The sequence below is a fragment of the Oryctolagus cuniculus genome, chromosome 2, assembly GCF_051225735.1.
Source record: "Oryctolagus cuniculus isolate XC-2025 breed Fujian yellow rabbit chromosome 2, ASM5122573v1, whole genome shotgun sequence".
Taxonomy (NCBI): Eukaryota; Metazoa; Chordata; class Mammalia; order Lagomorpha; family Leporidae; genus Oryctolagus; species Oryctolagus cuniculus.
Window position 1 is genome coordinate 166,864,129 of NC_142868.1, and position 24,465 is coordinate 166,888,593.

General features: G+C 39.1%; 1 long non-coding RNA gene and 1 other non-coding gene across 2 annotated transcripts in view; both read left to right on the plus strand.

The window, feature by feature from the left end:
* The window catches only part of LOC149128136 (uncharacterized), a 143,189-nt gene that overhangs the window by 47,544 nt on the left and 71,180 nt on the right, over nt 1-24,465 (plus strand). The window lies entirely within an intron of this gene.
* Nucleotides 21,349-21,551, plus strand: LOC127490435 (small nucleolar RNA SNORA73 family). The gene has a single exon (XR_007918386.2). It is a non-coding gene; the product is annotated as a small nucleolar RNA SNORA73 family (small nucleolar RNA).

Here is a 24,465-nt window from a genome sequence, read left to right on the forward strand (position 1 = left end):
GCTTTGGACAGGTCCACCCTTGGCTCTTTTGGGCATTTGTGGGATGAACCAGCATACAGAAGATTTCTGTCTTCCTCTGTCTCTGTTTTTGGCTGCTTTTCAAATAAATAAAAAATAGTAAAATTAAATAATTAAAAAAGATACTACTGAGAAAATGACAAGGAGCACCATATTCGGATAAAATTGTGATACACATATCTTTTTTTTTTTTTTGACAGGCAGAGTGGACAGTAAGAGAGAGAGACAGAGAGAAAGGTCCTCCTTCGCCGTTGGTTCACCCTCCAATGGCCGCCGCGGCCAGCGCACCACGCTGATCCGATGGCAGGAGCCAGGTGCTTCTCCTGGTCTCCCATGGGGTGCAGGGCCCAAGCACTTGGGCCATCCTCCACTGCACTCCCTGGCCACAGCAGAGAGCTGGCCTGGAAGAGGGGCAACCGGGACAGAATCCGGTGCCCTGACCGGGACTAGAATCCGGTGTGCCGGCGCCACAAGGTGGAGGATTAGCCTAGTGAGCCGCGGCGCTGGCCCAAATATCTTTAAAATGGTGTATTTTGAGTATATAAAGAACTGCACTTGAAAACAAAAAGGTAGTGTAACTTAATAATTGCAAAGGGCTTGAACAGACATCTCACCAAAGGACATAGATAATCAATAAGCTAATGATAAGGTGATCAGCATGACTGGTCATCAGGGAAATACAAATCAAAACTCACAATGTAAACTCATTTCAATGAACTTGAAAGTACAAAATTTTTAAGAGTGAGCATATGGAGGAGGTGAAATTATTGTGAATATAACTGCTTTGTTGGATTTTGGCAATTTCTTATACAGACAAATATATATCTACTGAGGTTTCTATTACAACTTGACCATTGTAACACAAAGCCAGTCATAGACAACACAGAAAGAAATGAGTTTTACTACTTTAGGAAATCCTTATTTCCAAGCGTAGATGGTGGGTGGGCAAGTTTGTCCCATAGATAGTTGTTGCTAATATATGATCTACATTATTAATATAAATTCATGTCTTACTGGAACATTAAATTATTAGTCAACTACAAAATTTAATGCTGCTGCTTATAACTGATTTATGCATAATTTGGACAAAATCTGGAGCCAGAAAAATAACCAGCAAGAAGAGAAATGGATAATCAAATCTAGAAATTAGTGTAATGAAATGTCACCCAAAGATTTAAGAAAATGAAATATTAATACATGCAACAAATACAGATGAAAGAAGTAATTTAAAATTTAAGAAAAAGAAGAAAACATTAAAACATTGACAGTTCCAAATTAAGAAGAATGGTTAGTTAGAAGTGGAGGAACTGGAACAATCATGCATTGTTGGTCAGAGTGAAAAATTCTTCAAATAGTATAAAGAATAAGTTGGAAATTTTCTTTCAAGTCTAGCATATATAGAGAGTAGATATGAGGTAGTTTAGAGATACATTTGCTTTTATGAAACCAAAATTTTCCCCAATGTTGATGTGCCACTTTACAGTCAAATCAGCACTTACTGTATGACTCAGCAATTCCATTCCTAATAATACCAATAGGGAATTCACGCTCTCAAAAGAGACCCTACTCTTAGGGGAAATGAAAACTCATGTCCGGGGCCGGCACTGTGGTACAGTGGGTTAAAGCCCTGACCTGATGTGCCGACATCCCATGTAGGTGAGAGTTCTAGTCCCGGCTGCTCCTCTTCTGATCTAGCTTTCTGCTATGGCCTGGGAAAGCAGTACAAGATGGCCCAAGTCCTTGGGCCCCTGCACCCACGTGGGAGACCCAGAAGAAGCTCCTGGCTCCTGGCTTTGGATCAGCGCAGCTCCAGGCGTTGCGGCCAATTGGGGAGTGAACCATTGGATGGAAGACCTTTCTCTCTCTCTCTGCCTCTCCTTTCTCTGTGTAACTCTGACTTTCAAATAAATAAATAAATCCTTTTTTTAAAAAAAGAAAATTCATGTCCAGAAAAGAACCCAGGTAAGAATTTCTACAACAAGCACACTTATAATAAATCTAAACTGGAAATAAGCCAAGTGCCCTTCAACAGCAAAATGGAGACAAAATTTCTGACACCTTTATACATTGGAAAGCTATGCAGCAATTTAAAAGATTACACAAATCACTGATTGCCCAATATGAATCTTCAGAACATTTGTTGAGCCAAAAAAGAAAGAAAGAAAGAAAGAAAGAAAGAAAGAAAGAAAGAAAGAAAGAAAGAAAGAAAGGAAAAAAAAAAGTAGTGGCGTAGGTATGCTACAAAGCTCAAAATACTAGAACAAACAAACATGATAGAAATCAGAAAAGTTGTCTCTGCTTCGGTGGGTATATTGGCTAGAATACAGAAAGGAACATTCTAATTCTTGCTTTGGTGGTGGTTGGGAGGTGTATACAATAATCAGAAATAAACGAACTGAACTAGGGCTTTCCTGTCCTGGTGTGTAACATACCTCTCTCTCCTCTCTCTCTCTCTCTTTCTCTCTCTGTCTCTCTCTGATTGCCTTTATGTTTTAATAAACAAAGAACAATGATAAAAATAATATAACTCACCAGATGTTATGACTTTCCGTGACCTGCTCACTTATAGTTGATATTAAGCTCAGAGGAAAATAAAATTAAAGATCAGGTTACTTTGGTAGAAACAAGTTTTTTAAATCCATGCATAATTTTTTCATGGTACACATTTTCCTTAAACTTTTTGAAGATCTTTTGCATACATTAAACTTCATATTTTCATTATAGTGGATATACTCTATTTTCAAATAGTCATATAATTTTTACAGAAAATGACCACATATTAGACAAAGAAAGAAACCTCAAATACACAAATATGATTAGAAACATTTTATTGTAGTGTAACACAATGAGAAATTAAAAAAATATTAAGGACACTATTTGCCACCTTTAAACTGACAATTTATCTGGAAAAACCATTTAGATTTGTGAATAACTGAAAATTGCAGTTAAAGAATATTTAAGAATAAATAGTAATGAAATCATGACTTATCAGACCCAATAGAATAATTAAAGCTAAAAAGGTGTTAGAATGAAAATTAATGGCATTAAAACTTCTATTTATTTTAAAAGTATATAAACTGTATAAATTGCACACAAAGATTCACAAAACGAACTGAAGAAAATAGCAAAAGGGAGGAAGAAAAAAGCATTAATTAAAGAGATGAAAAATAGAAAAAACTTTAGAGCTCATAGGCAAGCACAAAGGTTAATACTTTGCAAATAAAAAATCCAAAAATAAGCAAATAAGTAGCTAACATAAATTAAGGAAAACAAAGATATCAGTAATCAAGAAAAAAATTCTCAACATATGCACACTATACATTATATATATGTATACATTTAAATATGTAAGGGTAAAAAAAAAATATGTAAGGGTACTTCAAAAAGCTCATGAAAAATAGAATATTATATAACAATTATATTCTCAAGTTGGTGATGCATTGTTAATTATCATTAAAAGATGTCTGCATTGCAAAGTTCATGATCAGAGGTTCAATTCAAGTATAGTACAGTATATGTAATCCAAGAGACAGAATGATAATTTATCTTCTAATGCAAAAAGTTCTAAGTACCTGTGAAGAATGTTAGGCTCAGGTTGCAGGTTTCACCTGGAATGACAAACAGGTTTCTGTTTGCATGTCACCTCCTGTTTACTTAATGCTGATTGCCTGGATGACCAATCCTTGGTTGGGCTTCATGAAAAGGACATTAACTGGAATCAGGATGGGAGAGAGGTAATAATCTGCCATATTTCGGACATTCCAGGACTATGACCTTGGGAAATTCCCACTCTGTAAAAAGAACTACAGGAGGGCAGCCCTACACCATCTTTATTGTTTCCATGCTTTCCTCTAGTTATATATCATCAAGAGCCAAAAACTTGCAGGTCACATGTTTAATGTGTCCCAAATTTGGGAGGACATGTCAGGATAGGCAAAGTCTGTAGCTATGTAGTGACAGATAAGGTGCAACATCATGCCAGCCTGTGTAGGGCAAGACCGCTCTGTGACATTGTCATAGTGACTGTCGCTGACTGATAACTCTTTTTCACCCCAAATAAGTTGCTTATTCACTACCTTAGACCCCTCTGAATGCTCACCCATTCTTTTCTGTAGTTTTGTCTTTGCTTGACTTCCTGTGTAGTAAAAGAATTATGAAAGCATACCTTGGAATTATATGGTATTTTATAATTTATATAGCTTTAAATGTTATTCCCCTATCTGATACATTAAACAATTTTAGAGGTAACTGTTACTCCAAGTTCTTGCTTGAGTAAGAAAATAAAAAGAACAAATTTATAAAAATAATTAAAGGGACAATTTTCTTTCCCATATTCAGAATATCACCTTTCATCTCTTTATTAGCTAACCTGAGTTAAGTAGTATGTGCAGACATATAAAGGGGCTTCAAAAAGTTCGTGGAAAATAGAATTAAAGATAATTTTATTTTGTTGTAAAAAATTTGAAATCGATGCATATGACAGATATTCAAAACGTTCATGGAAAATGCATACTATTAACATAATGTATGTATTTCAAAATACATTCCATATTCCCAGGAACTTTTCCACATTCCATCACAGAATATACATAGTGTATGCAGAAGAACAATAACTCAGATATCCAGGAATAAACTGAAATATATACCCAGTATATTGAGAGAAGTTTAGAACAATGTCACTGTGTAAGTACTGTCAAGCTTTCCTAATCAGAACTATAATGGAATCTCTGAACTCAGTCAACTAAGAACCATAACGCCTAAGGTAAAGCATGAGTCTAAATACTAACTGATCTGAACACTAGAGAGGTAATAGCTAACCTTACAACCTCTCTTTACATGGCTTGCTACATACAATATAGGAAATCAGATGTCAAAACAACGAGTTGAAGCTGCATTGTGTATTAGTAAATTGATTTGAAAGATTTTTTTGTTTCTTAAACACTGGGTCTTGTGTGATTTGTATAGCCCTAATGTAAAGGCTGTATGGCTTGCATTTAATCCAGACTACAGCTTCTCAGTCCTGTTCAAATAATTCCCCTGATCTTCACAAAGACTTGCTGCAATGCAGTGATAATTTGAGGTAATTACATCAGGAGAAAAGGAAAAATCAATGATTTTTCCACTTACAGTGCAACATTTTTCAATGCTAATATTTTTTATCTGTGGGCAAAATATTTTCAAATATATTTTGTTGGTGAGCATTTTTTCCTTTTAAAGAATAGAAGATTATCAAAATGATATAACAATCACATTTCAATACTTTTGCATATTTATTTCTCATCCAATTACAGAAAATAAAAACATTATGTTCCAGGAACTTCCAGTGGATTAAGTGATATGTTGAATGAAAAAGTATGATGTACCTTTTAAAGAAAATTTTCTCTTTTTTTAAAGATGTATTTACTTGTTTATTAGAAAGAGTTAGAGAGAAAGAAGGAGAGACAGGGAGATCTCCCATCCACTGGTGTACTTCCCCATTTGACTGCAATGGCCACCGCTGGGCCTGGCTGAAACCAGGAGCTTCATTTGATCTCTCACGTGGGAGGGCCCCAAGCACTTGGGCCACAGCTGCTATCTCAGGTGTATTCTATAAGGGAGCTGGATTGGAAGCGGAACAGCCGGGGCCTGTTGGGATACTGGTGTTGCAGGCTATGGCTTTATCCACTACACCACATAACGAGCCCCCCAAGAATGTCCTTAAGCTGGGATTTGACACTAGGATCCAGAATTAAACAATTACACTTAAAGCTTTAAAGGCTCATAATTAAATTTTAGGAAATTAAAAATAACCGAAATTATATAAAATTATTTTGTGTATATGCATTTCTAATACCTCATATTTAAGTGGTGCTTTTTTGTGAACTAGTGTTGCTCTTAGAAATGTAAGTAGGTGCACCATTTTCATTTTAAAGAGAAAGAAACTAAGGGTAGATAATAAATTATTTGAGCTAGATTCCAGGTCATAGAATTCAGTTTTTTGTTTTTTGTTTTATTCAACTTCTCTACTCTATCCCTGTACTGGTCTTGTCTTCAGTTCAATTACGGAATCAGAATTCTAGTTGCATCTGTGCTTTTTGTAATTTTTCAAAGACAGAAGAAAATCTTATCTATAAAATAGCCACATATACATTGCAATGTTCTTTATCATCATTTCTGTTCAACTTTTTGTCTCATTTGGAAAATGAGTCAAGTAAGCAGAGAGAGTATTTAAATCCAGTCGGCACTCATTTGGGAGAAGTTTCTGAGTGAGACAGTGTAGTGATCAAAACAGGGTAATCAACACTTCCCCTTTTTGACACCGCTTCATGGTTGGAGGCTTGGAGCTGCTTCCTTCTATTTGTTTATGCCTTTATACTAGGTTGTTGTGAATTACAGTCTCCCTCACTATGCCTGCAATGCCAGCATATGTGGTGAGTGCCCTGAAAGGACTTTCACACAGCAGGCATTTATGAAATGTGTGCCTGTACAGTGTATTAGGTACAGGGAGAAAAGAACACGGACTCCATCGGCTTCTCATTTAAGAATCTTGAACATGCAGGGATATTATCAGATTTGCAGTGAATCTTGTCTGCCCCTTGGAGCATAGACTAGTGATGACTGAGTGACCAGTTAGGACAGCATTGTAGTAATTCAAGTGACAATAATGCGCAACGAGGGGAGGAACAGCAGTGGAGATACAGGCAAGAGAGTGAGTTTGATGAAATTTTGTAGCAAGAAGTCCTTGATGGCTGTTGGATTTTTTAATTTTGGTGGGGTAGGGATAAGGGAAAGAGATAGGTTGAGAAGAGTGACAGAATTTCTTACAGAAACAAGAATGGTAATGATGGTGTCAAAAGGAACTCAGTGGAGGAAGCCAGCATTGTGGCTCAGAGAGGTAAGCTGTTTTTTGGTACACCTGTATCCCAAATCAGGTGCTGGTTAGAGTTTCAGGTCCCAGTTACTCTGCGTCTAATCTAGCTCCCTATTAATGTGCCTAGGAAACAGCACTGATGGCCCAAGTACTTCACTTTCTCCCCCATTGAGGGATACCAAATGGAGTTCCTGGCTCCTGGCTTCAATCTAGCCCAGTTGCCACTGTGCCCATTTGGGGAGTGAATCATCACATGGAAGATTCTCTCTTCCTCCCTCCCTCCTTTCTCGCCCCCTCTCTCAAATATATGAATAAACAAGACTTTTAAAAAGATACATAAAGGAGAGTGTGTTTTTAAAATTATTTAAATTTATTTCAAACTCAAAGTCATTTAATTATTTTACTCAAGATATAATTAGAAACTTGAAAGATTTTGTGGAAAGACTTGAAGGGATTTTCTGCTTGTTTCTCCGCTTTTTGGCTTAGGGGATGATGGTCAGCAGAGCTATAATAATGCATGACAGAGAAATTTTCCACAGTTGAGTTTGGATCTCACCAGTATTTAAATTGGATGAACTCTGTTCTGTCTCACCGATGGTGAAATGTCCATGCCTGTCATGTTGTGGTGTGTCACAGAACCAGTCAACTGGCAGCAGTTTGTTCTATTTACCAAAAGCATTTCTAGCCTGAAATTGATTTGTTAACTTAATTCAGTGACTGGTAAGCATGCTAGGAATAGAAGGTGAAGAGCTCTCAGTACCCTGAATGATGGACTGGAAACCTGGAATTCTTCCAGGCTGCACTCATGTGGCTTTTGGGGTGTTGTCTGAGCAACTCAGAACATGCACCATTTTCACTTTTCTTACTGTGAAATGAGGGGAGCTGCAGCAGTCAATTTCTGTGCTGTGGAGATCCACTCCATAAGGGCAGGATGCCAGCAATGTTTCAGTATGCTAGCACTGTGGGGCTAGAAGACTTAAGTAAAAATCTTTCTGACCACACACATCACATATTTCAGGCAAAATTACTCTTATGGCTTAAACTGAGGTTTTAAATTCATTTTAAATATCTGCTTTGATATAGGAAAATGTGGGTAATGATTTTTATAGTTGCATGCATCTCTACTGTGACATTTATTTTTAATTCTCACTTCCACTCTAAGTCATGGACAATAAAATAGGCTAATATTACAAGATGAGGGTATAAGTAATCAATAGTTTTAATGATATGCCCAAAATCATTTTAGAGTTGGAAGTATAGACCTGGCCAAAGGACAGATCTGATCATTCATAGCAATAAATAGAACCAGGGAGATTTTGCCCTCATAGGGACATTTTGGCAATGTCTAAACACATTTAATTGTCAAACACTTTTGGTGTGGAGCTATGGACATTTGGTTGATAACAGACAGGGATGCTGCTAAATATCCCAAAATGCACAGAAGAACCTTCACCAAATATACACACAGCAAAGAACACCCAGACACAGGTATCATACTGTCAGGATTAGGAGACAGGTAGGATGCACCAAGAGCAAAGTTTGTTAGTAAGTAAGGAGTGGATATTAGGGAATTATCTTCTGTCACATGTACTGGATCTTTTATTTCTGAAAAAAAATTCCTAGTAGTTAAGGAATTACTGCTTAAAGAAGTAAAGGAAGAGGAATATTGCTGTTTCCATCTTTCAGAGAAAACATGAGAAGAATGCTGTGCTATTTTATCATTATATAATTTCTCACCTATTCTGAGTATTAAATATTATTTGGAAATGAGATCCAACAGAATCTGTCAAAATAGTTGACACCAAACAACACAAGAAAACCAGCATTTACAATACATTAATATGCATACATATGGACACATATATATGCATGTACACATATGTATGTTTATACATATATGCATATATACATGCACATACATATAAACCCACCATGCTGTTTGCATACACACACTCAATTGAATTTATTCTGTGCACATAATGGACTCAGTCTTTCTCCAAATATTTATTGATTTATCTTGAGTCTTCTCCCCATAAGAAGCAAATTACAAACTGGCAAAATCAAATTAGCAAGAAATTCATGATTTCAGAAACACAAGGATGTATTCACAATTTCAGATCTAGAAGAGTCTACCAATAAATATGTCAAAATCAATTCTTCAAGAAATACATCAGCGATGTCAAGATCATAAATTCTTATAACAAATACCATTGAACAGCATCTCATATAAGACTTCAAAAATGAGAGCATTATCTCAAACCTAGATGTCTGCATCAAGACTTTAATATCACATTGTGTGGTGCAAAATAACCAATAGCAGAAAAAATCCATGCACGGTATAATATAGACACTTTTAGAACTAGTACTTTTAGATAGAAATAGTTTCTCAATTCTATAGGATTTCAGCATGTAAAAATATGTGCATAATGGAAATTCTTGCCAACGTGAACAAAAGTAACAGCCTTTGAAGGGGATATAAGAGGAGAAGGATTAGGAAATGGAAATTTGCAGCCTGTATAAGTAATTGGGAAGGAGTTTGTCAAAGGAATGTCAAGTACTCTCCAGAGGGGAAGGTTCTACTTGTAATTTTTTTTGAGACCGCACACTAATTCTTGTTCTACCTGTCCACTGATTACCAAAATTATTACCTACTGCCCTCACCACAGTCATTCCTCTCAGCCTGCAATATAAACTTTAGGGAAGGGACGCTATCATTTTATCTTCTGTATTCTCAGTTTAGTAAAAAAAATATATATACAATGTTGGCAGTTTATATGATTATCTTAAAATGTAATGAAAATTCAAGCTATGAACAAGGATTTCTTGTTCTGTAAATATTAATAATTCTTTCTTTAGGCACCAGAAAGGAAATTGTAATCACAAAGGAAAAAAAGGAGTTCATCCATGAGCAGAAATATTCTGAGACTGAGTGCAGAAACAGTCATGTTGAATCAGTGAGTCATTTTCAGGAAACATTTCTGTCTTTTGAAGAGAATGTAGGGGTTTGATTTGAACACATTCAGCCCATCTTCCTCGCTATGAATGCTGTGTTCTCTAAGAAGTGATACACATGAGTTGAGAGACTGGGATGCATGAAAAATAATGCATCTGTCTTTCAGAATTTCCTCTTTATCATTGCCTTATTTACTGCTTGCTCAGAGCAAAAGTACCAATTTGAAAATTCCACATAAGCAAATGTTTACTAAACCTGTTTCCTCTTTATGTACAATCATCCTATGGATACGTTTTCCTCTCTGATTAAAATGCTTAAGCACAATTTTTTCTATAATTTTAGAGATATATTCATCTGTCCTGAATCAAACTTAATAGTAATTAGGGAGTGGAGTTTAGAGAACTGCCATCTGTCCTATGTATTGTTAGCTATGGTTGTGGGCATTTCTGTGTCATTGAGACACCCTTTACATCTACGCAGGTCAGCATATGTTTAAATGATATTATAAAGCATCTCTAATGAAATACTTAGGATCTGGAAAAGTCATTGGTAAGCCAAGCTCTGGCAACTCACCATGGTCAGCAGAGATGAAGCTAATACAAATATAATGGACATAGGTTCTCCAAGAGCAGTGGCAATCGGAAGTTACTGATACTTAAAATTACTTTCACATAGCTCCACCATCTGCAAATAAAATTTAAGTTATCCTTCAAATTAGAATGTGGAAGAGGTAAAATAATCTCCATAATCAAAATGTGGATACAGAAATAAATAAATAAAATATTTAAAAGCAAACCAAGTATGGCGAAAGGGTAACAAAAGGTGCTTCCCTATTTAACATCAATGACAACAATCCTTAGAAAGAATTCTACATGTGACTGAACACAATACCTGACCATTCACAAAGTTTTACAACACACACTTAGTTATTTCCCAATATGCATTCACCTTTTCTTCCATATTAACACAATCTTGACTGCATTCACAAAAGAAAGATTCCTAAGATAAGCAGTTACTTCCAAGCCTCCCTTGATGGTAGGACTGGCCATGAAACACAATCTGACCAATGTAAATGAGTGTAAATCTAGAGCACTTTTTGCTTTCCTGAAGCAGGGGGGCTTAGATAGCTGCTGTGGCCTTCCTTACTCTTTCTCTGTCCCTGCCCTGAGTTAGTCATTGCATGCAGAATTGAGTAGCCATTTTTAATCATTAGGAGACAAAGGTGAGGATGGCAGAGGAGAAAGCAGAATTCCTGGAAGTCCAAAATGGTCTTTTTGAGCACCAGGCCTAGCAGTGACCCAACTCTGGTCTTCAAGGTACATGAGTCAAATAAATGCCTTGTTTGAACTGAGTTGGATGTTCTGTTCAGCAGCTGAGTTCAGTTCTAAGTGATACAATCATTTTTCATTACTAAGAAAGTACTAAAAATTATGTCATTTAGCTCAGTGTTTGGATCAAAGGGAAAAGCAAGCAGAGCAAAAATAAAAATTCAAAACCAAAAATGAATAAGAAATGATTTTTCCCTGGGATATGAGAGTAGAGTCAGAATATATATAGAGATCCTCATAAAGTTTATGGAAACCTGAATTTAAATATAATATTTATATATCTAAATATAGATTATCTTTATTTATTTATATCATTCCATGAACTTTTTGAAGCCCCATGGTTTTAATGGATAGTGAAGACAGAAATGAGCTGTGCACTTGACAAGAGGGAAAAGTTCCTCAGGAAAGGATGGAGGATCTGGGGATTCACATTTTCATGTTCAGGCAGGAGACACACTCAACCAGAGCCTCTAAGGAGCTGGTGCAGTCATCAACACTTTAAGTTTCAAAAAGTATTAACTCTCTCTTACAGTGGCCAAAGCTGTTGCTTGGGGGCAGTAAAAACAAACAAACATAAAAACATTTTAAAAAATACAAGGCGTTTTGCAAATAAAAATTTGTATAAAGGAGTAGGCATTGTGGCAATGTGGGTTAAGTCTTGTGCTGATAATGGAGTGCCTGGTATTGAGTCCCTCCTCTGTTTCCAACCTAGTTTTCTGCTAATGCAACTAGGAGGCAACAAATGATGGCTGAACTATTAGGATTCATGCTATCCATGTTGGAGACCTGAATGGAATCCCTGGATGCTGGCTTCAGCCTGCTCCAGCCCCAGCTCTACTGGGCATTCGGGGGGTGAAAATGTCTTTCTCATTCTCTCTCTCTCCCTCTGTGACTGTCACTCTACCTTAAAAAAAAAAAAAAAAAACTTTAAGAAGAGGCCATCATGAGAGAGAATTGTACAAGAAAAGATTCTGATCATAGTCCTGCCATTTCTCTGACAATAATGTAATCTCAAAGGTTTAATGTGCTTATTTTAATGGTTTTCCATATTTTCTTAGTACATTCAAAACACATCTGATATCAGAGATTGGTGTCTAGTTATCCAGAAATGTGAATCTCTGAAGCATTTTGCAGCAAAGTTGCTGGCAGGACTTTATTTATTGATACCGTGTAGTCAGTGTGCAGGATCTGTTAAGATATTTATTTTCTACTTGTAGGTTTAGAATTTCAAGATCTCCTGAAAAATGAAAACCACTGTAATGGGTAAGGAATAATTTACAATGAGTTTTACAAGTTTATTTGACCCTTCTTTAATTTATCACAACTCTTCTGGCAGAAGTGATGGGAGGTGAAGCATAATGGGAATAGAAATGAGAAAATGGAGAAAGAGAAGTTGAGGACTATGAAATAATTTCTCCCAGAAATACAGCAATTAGAAGGTTAGGAATGCTGCATGTTGTGTGTGTGTGTGTGCCTGCCTGCTTGTTACAACCCACATGACCTTTAACAACTAACTTTGTCTCTTCAATCTTCACATTTTTAGTAGTATGTAAATCACAATTCCTATAAAACTCTATCAACTATGCAAATCTTCTTTAAGAATTTTAAGAGTTTTTCTCTAAATATGCCAGAGTAATAGTCCTACCTGTCACATACATGGATGATCTTATTGATCACATTTTTTCTAGCACCTGGGGGAAATCATTGTAGGATCACAGGAGGTTTGGCCCTGGCTGCATCGTTTGCCATCCTGTGTGCCATTGCCTGTGGTTTCTTTGATTCAGATCTTTATGTGCTTCATCATCTTTTAGTTTTGGACTGAATGTTTGTGTCTCTCCAAAATGCATATGCTGAACCCTAACCCCAACATGGCTGTCTTGGAGACAGGCCTCTAAGTAAGTAATTAAGGTTAAATGAGCTAATAAGGACAAGGCTTTGATCTAATGAGATTAATATTAATATCCCGGGGCCAGCACTGTGGCGTAGTGGGTAAAAGCCGCTGCCTGCAGTGCTGGCATCCCATATGGGCATCCGTTTGAGTCCCAGCTGCTCCACTTCTGATCCAGCTCTCCGCTATGGCCTGGGAAAGCAGTGGAAGATGGCCCAAGTCCTTGGGCCTCTGTACCCACATGGGAGACTCGGAAGAAGCTCCTGGTTCCTAGCTTTGGAGTGAACCAGCGGATGGAAGTCCTCTTTCCCCACTGCTTCTTTCTGCCTCTTTGTAACTCTGCCTTTCAAATAAATATATAAATCTTTTTTTTTTTTTTAAATCCCTAAGGGATCTCTCTCTCTCTCTCTCTTTCCCTCTCTCCCTCCTTATGTGCCTGCACCAAGGAAATACCATTTGAGGACATAGCTAATGCAGCATTTTTGCAAGCCAGGACATGCCTTTAAAAATAAATGACAATCTGTAAATTAAGAGAAATTTAGAAATGAAATCCAAATGTTGACACAGCACAGGTATATTTATTCATCATGAGGCTACTGAACCCCACATAAACTAGGGCATAAGTCAGTCCCATGAAAATATTCCTGAGCAAAAATGGACGTTCTAGAAACTCTATGACAGAGCTGTCTGGGGGAAGAGTAATTCTGTAATTTGGTATTTGGTACTTTTAATCAGAATCTTGAATTTCATTATAGTTTTTGTTGAAGTAGTCTATTATGTGAAAAAAGGTAAAAATCAATAATAAAATAAATGAGACACAGTCTAAAGTGTCATACAAACTGGAAGTATCTTGTCTTACCCTTATACTTAAAAGAAAAAAAAAAACCTACAACAAATGGCTAAATACTTAACAGCAAATTCATGATGGAGCCAAGGAGAGTCATGCAATGGTTATATTAGTGCATACATCCTACACACAATATTGTCATCATTGTTAACATCAGTAAGTTTGGATGTTTCCTCCCTACACTCAGTTTCCATTACATGCCAGGACTCACACAACCCACTAAAATCTGTTGTATTAATGGCTAAACTTTATCACAGCTAAATTAAAATCAGCCACAGTAAAAGACACATAGAGCACAGTCTAGGTTAAATACCAGATGCGGAGTCAGCGTGGCGTTACTCTCCTGGGCTGATGTGTAACAATATGCTCAGGATACTGCCAGCCAGAGTCTTTGCTGGAGTGCCAGCACATAGACAAGGTTGATCGCCAACTCAGCTGGTCTCATTTCCCAGCCTTCAGGAAACTGAGTTGACATTGCTGATGCTGTGTGACCCAAAGGATCCAACCTACCTCATGTTGTTAACATCTTACTTGGCTGAAGATTCCCAGGCAAACAAAGATACTCCTGCCTGGCACAATATTCCAAGAGCTTGGAGACTACCTCCTACCTGCTAGCCAAGGCCAGACTGCTCTGTGGGAAAGGTTACGTTTTTAACTACACAGAATCCTTTGGAGATTTGGACTGTGGAAGAATTTGGGAGAATATTTAATTTGTCAATGTTAAAGTGTCACAGAATAATAAGTCATGAATGCCTAATATGACCCTTAGATGGCTATCAAGGCTAGACCCTTGATGGAATGCAATTCCCTTTATAATATGACACATCTGCTTAATGGCAGAATAATAGTGGAGCCTATCTATTATTCTGCCATTAAGCAGATGTGTCATATTATAAAGTGCTTGGTGATGTGTGTGCAAATTCTTGATCATAGAAAGTGCTGTGTGTGATATTAAAGCTCTTACCCCTCATGCTACATGAACATCACAATAACCTGTTGATTTTTTTGTGTGTGTGTGAAAGTGTCTTGCTATTAGGCTCTTCTTTTTACCTTCAGACATCAAAAACTAGCCAACGGATGTTTACTGTCTTCTTTGAATTCTAGTAATCACTCCTTCCTTCCCTTCTATTAAGCTCCCTTTCTTGTGTGGTAGTGAATTTGGTTTTGAAAGTGTTCTTTGACTCCCTTCTTCCTTTTGAAAACCTACAATCCTAAATACTTTGCTCCAACCCAGTTTCTTGTCTCACATTCTTCTGGATACAATAGACTCCTTGCTCTTTCTCTTACTCTGTTTCCATTCTATGACCTTAAACCCCTGTGCCTGTCTGTAGACAGTTGTTTCCCAAGATATCTTTATGTATCATGTCAGTGTAGTTGCTGTTCAAATTTCACCTTATGAAAGTTACTTCACCAAAATAAATAAATATTTTTTTCTGATAGTCCTGAACTTTGGTGACTCTATCTTATTCCTATTGTCCTTCATAGAATTATCCTAACTTTTTTGTCATTGTATGTAATTATATAAAAGAGAATAAAAACTCTTGAAATAGAAACTTGTGGCTGGTGCTGCAGCTCACTAGGCTAATCCTCCGCTTGCGGAGCCAGCATCCTGGGTTCTAGTCCCAGTTGGGGTGCCGGATTCTGTCCCGGTTGCTCCTCTTCCAGTCCAGCTCTCTGCTGTGGCCCAGGAAGGCAGTGGAGGATGGCCCAAGTCCTTGGGTCCTGCACCCACATGGGAAACCAGGAGGAAGCACCTGGCTCCTGGCTTCGGATAGGCACAGCACGCCGGCCATAGTGGCCTTTTGGGGGGTGAACCAACGGAAGGATGATCCTTCTCTGTCTCTCTCTCTCACTGTCTAACTCTGCCTGTAAAAAAAAAAAAAAAAGAAATAGAAACTTGTATATTTTCTTTTCAGTACCCAGTGCTAACAACAGTGTTTTGAACACAGTATGAACTCAGTACATATTTATCAAATAATAATCAAAATTATTGGATTCTAAGCTAATGTATCCTGGGGCCCTCCAGTGCAAAATTAATTATAAAGATGATCAAAGGGGAAGATGATAATTGATTCTTCTTTACACAATCATAGAAGAGAATGAAGAGGTGGGAGGAAAACCAAAGGCAGTTTACGTTATTCCCAACAAGTTTATATTGTTCGAAGGAAGAACAGGAACAAAAGAAATGTGATACCATTCCTGAAATCAGGATGGAAGAAGGTTTCCTCCTCCAGATGGCAATAGCCTGGAGGCAGAGCATTGAATCCTCTGTATCCATTTTGATGCCTATCATTTTATCATTGTGTAATATTTACTGCAACCCAGAGAGTGCTGATAAGGGTGGTACAGGAATAAACAGGCTTCATATCCTGTACCCAGTGAACTCATGGTCTTAAATTGGCATGTGGCTTGTGAACAAACCATTCTAGCTACCATGATGACTGAAAACATGTGAGGTGTCAATATTTCAATGAAAAAAATCCGAAACTCTAGAACCACTAGAACTTTTGTAAAATCCTTACTAGTTTATAATAAAGAGTCTCATGAATCAGTAAAGGATTTCTCATTTTTAAAGTAAATGTATTTTGTCAATATTCAATATGTAAATGGGCTCTCTTTAAAGATGATATCTCTGTTTTCTTAGATTAAGTTCATTTATTTAGGAAAACCACCAGAGCACTGAGGTATACCCATATAAATCCATTTATACATATAGGCTTTCATTAAACTTTCCTAAATAAAAATATACTAGCTGTCTACTTTTCCAAACTGTATTTTTGAAAATATCTCATTTATTTATTTTAGAGGTAGAATTACAGACAGAGAAAGGGAGAAACAAAGAGAAAAGTCCTCTGTTTGTTCATTCCCAAAAAGGCCAAAAATGCCATAGCTGGGCCAATGCGGAGCTAAGAGTCAGGAGCTTCCTCCGGGTCTCCCAGATGGCTTCAGGGGCCCAAGGACTTGAGCAGCTTCTGCTCCCCTCCCAGGCCATAGCAAAGAGCTGGTTCAGAAGCCAGGACAAGAACCAGTGCCCATATGGGATGCTGGTGCTGCTGGTGGAGACTTAACCTACCTCAACACAGCGTCTTTCAAATGTATAATATTACTTCCAGTATTACAAAGTATGTACTGAAAATAATTAAATAACTTGCCATGCCAACACAGTGTTTAAGTTAGTATTCAAACATAGTCTGCCTTTCTCAGATACTCCTAGTGTTTTCATTACAACTTCTGCATTTTGTTACTGTTTTTATTATCAATAAAACAATAATGACAACTAGTATACCAAGAGGGCTCCTATGTGCCAGGCACTGTGGTAAGTATTTTGTCTGCATCCTCACAAGTCTCATTTGTCAACTGAGCATATGTGTGATATAAATGATGTCATAGGTTAGAATATAGATCACACACAATATGTAGTACCTTTGAGATTCAATTACCAATCTGCAATGGTATTACTGAATCTTCACATCCTAAATAATTATATCCTAGACACATTATCCAAAATTTTGAACCATCAAATCTTAGCCTACATATTGCCTATTCCCATTGCATTTGCATGTAGCTGTTGATATCTTTTTTGGATATTTCATGTGCTTTTATAAATATACATGCTTTCATTTCTTAAATTTTCTCTGTTCAAAATGATCTTCCTATTTTCTGAAAAGATTTAACATTTTTTGTTTACTCAAATATCTTATCTTCAGAAAAGTTTCCGTTGATAAGTCACATTTTCAAAGGGAATTTCTTCTTATTCCCAAAAGCACTGTTACTACACCAGTCTAGTAGAATCCATGACTTTAAAGTCAAGTGTTGTTGTGTGTATACATATTCATTTCTACATTTCCTACATTCATTAGACTTATGGACAGGAGATATATGTTTCTTTGAATTAATATATGATTTTATTCTTTATAAGACAACACAATTTGTATTTGAAAATTCAGAAATTTGTAGAGTTAAGTATATTAACTCTATCATTTTCATCTGGGAGAAAAGTAGTGGGATTAATTAATTAATTAATTTATTATTATTATTATTTTTTGACTGGCAGAGTTAGACAGTGAAAGAGAGAACAGAGAGAAAGCTCTTCCTTTTTCCGTCGGTTTACCCCCCAAGTGGCCACTATGGCCGGCGCGCTGTGCCCGGAGCACCGCGCCGATCCAAAGCCAGGAGCCAGGTGCTTCCTCCTGGTCTCCCATGCCGGTGCAGGGCCGCAATTGTCCATTAACCAAAGGCTTCATTTTGAGGTTAGCAACAATGTCACATTATGGGGGATGTCTGCCATTACATCTTGCCCCAGGATCAGTTTGGTGACTTAGGGATTAAAAGGCTGATAACTGCCACCACTCGGAGCCAGGCTGGCCACCCTTTGGCTATCAGGTCAAGTTGTTTGCTAAGATTACCCTATAGTCTGATGATTTGAGCCCTTAAACTGGGTCACAAACTTTAAAACGATCCATTTTCTTTCTGTAATACATGGATGGAAAACTGCTTGCTGGGAGGCTTAAAGCCAGGAGCTTGAATAAGGCCTGCTTCAGTTGGATAAAGACCTGTTTGGCCTCTGGGCTTCATGTCATTTGTGTATCTTTTTCCAGTCAATACAAAAGCTGTGCTATTTCTCCATATCCAGAGACCCAGAGATGGGTGACAGAATCCTGTGACTCCTAGGAATGGTGTTTTATAGGGATTATTGCAAGTCTTTAAAGTTACTGTGAACCATTGTCTTGACTATCGAGGAACAGGTTTTTGTTGTTGTTGTTGTTTGTTTGGTTTTCTTGATGGAAATGGGACTGAGAATTTGAGAAGAATCACTAAATACCTAAAGTGCTGCTTATGAAACTTGTACTCATTAAATAAACGATTTCTTTGGGGAAAAAATTGTTGTGACTTTAAGTTGTTTGTTATGGCTTTTAACCCTTGCCAAGTATCCAGCTTTAAGGTGTATCAGTTTTTATGTGGAAAAGAGGAGGGTTCCTTGTGATAAATCCTTACTGGTAGAGCAGTCATAATTTGGTCAGTCTTTTTCTTTGGCTGCCCAAACCTCTGTGTTAATATTTGTCTCAATTAGATGAAGGCCTAAGAATTGCAGTGGGATCATTGGGGTTGTAGTTCCCACCCAGGCTAAGAGATTTTTCTCTAGAAGTGATGTTGGACTCTCCAGTATGATCAAGAAGGCATATGTAAAAAAACTGAGTTTTCCCAGTTGCAGCTTAGGGTCTTGGGTGATATATATAAATAAGGGATTCCCTAAGATGCCTCTCACAGTCATGCTAAGGGAAAAGAGCAGACCTAGATTTGAGAGGACAGAAAAGATGGCTCCAGCATATAGAAGGAAGTCAACTTTCTTCCTTTCGATGGTTTTAGCTACTTGGAATTCTTGAGTGTTTTTTATTTTTATTATTTATTTATTTATTTATTTATTTTGACTGGCAAACATTTAGACAGTGAGATATTTAGAGAGAGAGAGAGAGAGAGAGAGAGAGAGGTCTTCCTTCCGTTGGTTCACCCCCCAAATGGCTGCTACGGCTGGTGCGCTGTGCAGACCCGAAGCCAGGAGCCAGGTACTTCCTCCTGGTCTCCCATGTGGGTGCAGGGCCCAAGGACTTGGGCCATCCTCCACTGCCTTCCTGGGCCACAGCAGAAAGCTGGACTGAAAGAGGAGCAACCGGTATGCAATCCGGCACCTCAACCGGGTCTAGAACCAGGGGTACCAGTGCCGCAGGTGGAGGATTAGCCAAGTGAGCCGCGGCACCGGCCATTTTTTTTTTTTAAGATTTATTTATTTATTTGAAAGTCAGAGTTACACACAGAGAGAAGGAGAGGCAGAGAGAGAGAAAGAGGTCTTCTATCTGCTTGTTCATTCCCCAATTGGCTACAATGGCTGGAGCTACACCTATTTGAAGCCAGGAACCAGGAGCTTCTACTGAGTCTTCCATATGGGTACAGGGGCCCAAGGACTTGGACCATCTTTTACTGCTTTCCCAGGCCATAGCAGAGAGCTAGATGGGAAGTGGAGCAGCTGGACTCGAACCAGCTCCCATATAGGATGCTAGAACTGCAGGTTGCAGCTTTACCCACTACACCACAGCCCCACTCCTGAGTGTTGATAGTCTGAGTAATAGGAGTCTGTAGGAGAATCATTATTGAAGGCTGTGGTCTCTTGATGCAACCAACCCTACAATTATCCACATTGCAAATATGACAGGGCCATGAGGATTTTCTCTGGTGACAGGAATGTGGACATTGCTTTTTTGAAGTGTTCCACCTTTCCACAGTCATACCACTTTTAAGACCCCTTGGAACACTCAGGTTGCCATGACTATAAGATTATTGTCACAGCTGTGACCTCTTCCCTCTCTCTTCTTTCTTGTTAGGTCTTCTTGTCATGAGTGTAAAAGATCAGATTGGCAATATTCTGGAGATTTTCTAAGATGTGCATAGGTACAATAACCTATTTTTGAAGCTTTCCTCTAATATCCAAAGCTGACTGATTAAGAAATTTATCCTTAACATTTTCCTGTCCTTCTACTGAATAGGGAGATATGGAAGATGCTGGAATAATTCCTTCCTCATTCTGTCTAGGAAAGTGGAGTAGTTCTTCTCTGGACCTTGGTCTCTTTTGGACAGCTTGGAGTCATTTATGGACTTGGTCCAGGTCCTCGTCAATCCCTCCAGGAGGATTTGGGCAAGGAATTGTTTTCTTTTCCATTCATCTACAAGGTCTTTTTAGAGTGATGTTCTTCCTGCTAACAGATTGTTTTCCTATAGGACATATCTGTTGCTGGCCTCCCTGATCAGATGAGGGTGTAAACCTAATGTACAATTCATCCACAGAGGCTTCTGCAGCTTGGAGAGCAGGTGTTTTCTCAGTCCGTGTTAGGGTATTATTTGGAGTAAGAGTACATAATTTCAGGTGAGATCATAGACCTAGGAGAAACCCTGGCAAACCTCAATACATCTGTCAGGGTTATTGGAAAATATTTCCAAGCCCCCCTTTATCTGTTTAATATCCTGCAGAGAAAAGGGAATCTGGACACTGAACCTCAACGAATATTTGAAGGGGTAAAATAGAAGCCAGTGGTTCAGTGTCTTGTTTGTTAACAGATAATTCAAGATAGGGTGATCATGATGGAACAAGAGGTGTAGACAGAGGGATCTGTGTAGACTGTGTGGCAGGCTCCATGTCAGGCATGGGGAGAGGGACGTCTGGGGTCCTAAGGGTAACTGATGCTAAAAATGCCAGGTCTAGCATGTTTCACCAGGCAGTCCTGGGCATAAGGGGTCTCAGACCCCTTCTCCACTCTGTGACAGAAGGGGTCTTGTTGAATAATGGGTTTATAGTTAATATTTCCTTCTCTGGGGCCAAGCCTTTCCATCTTCCAGCTTGTATCCTGGTCATGCTATGGTGCAGAAAAGACCAGACATTTTTTTTCTTCAAGATTTTGGAGTCAAAAGACTCCTCCAATGTGGACACCCTGGGAGGTCACTCTCCCCGGGCTCTGTCCAGGTGGTACAGGGGAGCACAGGGCTCTGCCAGCTGACGTACAGTCCCTTCCTATGCTGTTGGAGAGGAAGCGGGCCTTGAGTCTGTGCCTGCATATTCCTACAGCTTCCCAGAGTCCTGTGGACAATGACTGGGGAGACAAACCATGCAGGAAACAGCTGCCCAGAACGTTCGGTTCTAGTGAGACTTCCTCCTGTCGCTCCCCCATTCACGGAGGAATGACACAGGACCCTGTGCTGTTCTTTCGTCTGCTCGGCCCTTCCCAAGTTTGCTGCTGGTCCTTCCCGGGTTGGCTGCCGATCCTTCCACCTCCGTGGAAGGGCGGCTCCCCCTGCCACTTTCCCCACTTCCGCGGGGGAGTGGCACACCGCCGGCCGGCTCTCTTGGGGGCTGCTCAGATGTTATACGGATGTTCCCTTTAGATGTTCCTGGTGCATGTTGTCTCTCTCCTCCTTTATAGTCCTCTTCCACCAATCCCAACTCTGCTACCCACATGCCGAGTACGCTGCTCTCCTCCAATCAGGAGCAGGATCAGCTCCTGCAGGTTACTGGTCGAACTGGAGGCAGCTGTGTAGAAGTTGTTTACTCCTCTCCCAGCTCCATATTGTGGGAGAGCAGATGCATAGAATAAGTCTTAATTCCAGTAACTTAGTCTAGTCCGAGTTGCTCCCCACACCTCCTATTTGCTTCGTTGCATTGATAAATTATTTTGCTTTTGCAGAATAAAAAAAGAGAATCCCAGTGCCCTGTGTACTCCAAAGTGGTGCATGCTAAAGATGTCTTATTACCCATCTAAAATGAGAGGACAAGAAACAAAGGCAGCCCTAATTTTTTTTTCTCTGCCCACTAGAGGAATCCCTCAAGTTTCTGGGCCATGGGAGCATACTGTGCTGAAACCCACGGCAGGGAGAGTTCAGAGAAAAGGGGTAGATACTCCTCCCTATGCCTCAATGCCAGGCCATGTGTCCTCTAGGACCCTTGATCTTGTGGCTTACAGATGTGTATGGAACATAGCCCTCACAAGTGAGGAATGTTAGCTGAGAAGGGTAGTTACCCTTAGCTATGCCTGACTTTGACTCTTTTTTTCTCTTTTCCTCCATTTTTGATCCATATTTTGACCTGGCAATTCCTGACTGTTTAATGTTGAGCTTGCCTGTACCTTTGTAAGTCCTCCTTTAAAGAGTCAGCCTGTTCTCCAAGGCTGATCAGTTAAGCAGGAAAAAAGTGCTATTTACCCTTTTTTTCTCCTTAGCCAGTGGCTGCTACACAGCTGCAATGAAGTGTTTCATCCGCGTCTCATATTTATGGGCATTTCTCTGCATTTGCTGTGGGTACTCTGCCAAGAGGTAGATATTTCTCATGAGTGTGTTGCCCAACCACAGTGTGGATGATGACATCCCACCAGGGTCACAAGACACACTAGGTTCAGAATAGTTGTGAGCAAGGATAGGAATGGGAGAGAGCTGTGAGCTGTGATCCAGCCTCAGTCAAACACTGGGCATTAGGGAGCAACATGCATCCCTTCTACCCCCACTAACAATTGACCAACCTAACACATGGGATAAATCATGCCTTGTAGAAAGTCATGGGGAATGGATCCACTGTGGAATCTTGTCCCATTGACCCGGGAATGAAAACATGAGACCTTTATATAAGCACATGAGTTTAGCATCATTTTGTAACCTGACAATGTATTTTACACCATCTAAATTAACTAAAAGTGTGATTATCTCTCCCAATTGAGAACCTTATCTTTTCAGAGTTCCAGAGCTTTAACTGGAAGGCTCAAGGTCAAAAGAGCAGCTCAGAGCTTTTAACTGACAGAATACTGTTTTTTTGTTTTTTGGGTTTTTTGTTTGTTTGTTTGTTTTTTGTTTTTAATCATAGTGGACTATGGTGGAGAACAAGGGTGTTCAGAAAAGAAGCAGACAGTCCACATTTACTCACCCTACTGATTGCCTGGGACAAGCACCCAAGAAACAGCAGGAATCTGCAGCTCTCATGACTCTAGTTTGTGTCTTGTGACCACACGGAATTAGGAGCCCAGACAAGGAAGAATATAAAGCACAAGTAATTTATTAGAAAAAAAAAAGCAGGGAAAGCAAACAAAAGAAAAAGCTCCCAGCAGCACCAAGAGGGGTCTCTGAAGGAGGGAACAGGTGAGAACTGATTGTTTAGGAATTTTATAGGTCGTAAAAGGGGAAGTTCTAGTGATTGGTCCTGGAGAGGCATTAGGAAGTGACAGTTTTGATTGTTTAATTGGGTGAAAGTTGTCTCCCACTGATAGTGAATACAGACAATGGAAAACATTCTCCCAAGACACATAAAATTCTCATTACCTACTTCAGTTACAGCAGCACAAAAAAGCCTTGATTTAGAGGCTGAATACATGACATCAACATTTTCCACAATAGTCAGTTGCTTGACATTCTCAAGTCCTCCTAGGCTCATCTCCAGATGGTGGAGAGGGGCCCCAGGTCCCTGTCTACTGGCTGGGAATCTATCTCTCTATCAACAGTGAGATGTTTTCATATACCTGCTCACTCTGCACAGTGGCAATGGAAGCACTTGATAACCTGTTCACTAAATACTTCCCTAATTTTTATTCTTTTTTTTTTTTTTTTTTTGACAGGCATAGTGGACAGTGAGAGAGAGAGAGACAGAGAGGAAGGTCTTCCTTTTTCCATTGGTTCACCCCCACAATGGCTGCTGCGGCTGGCACACTGTGCTGATCCAAAGCCAGAAGCCAGGTGCTTCTCCTGGTCTCCCATGCGGGTGCAGGACCCAAGGACTTGGGCCATCCTCCACTGCACTCCCGGACCACAGCAGAGAGCTAGACTGAAAGAGGGGAGCTAGACTGAATCCAGAGCCCCGACTGGGACTAGAACCCGGAGTGCCGGCGCCACAGGCGGAGGATTAGCCTATTGAGCCGCAGCACTGGCCTAATTTTTATTCTTCTGTACATCACTTTCTCTTTGGTTCTCCTTTACATTTTCTATCCTCTTGTATTTTTCCCTTTGATAGATCTTCTTAAGTTCTTAAACTCTGGATGAGAGAGCTGCTCAGAGCTTGGG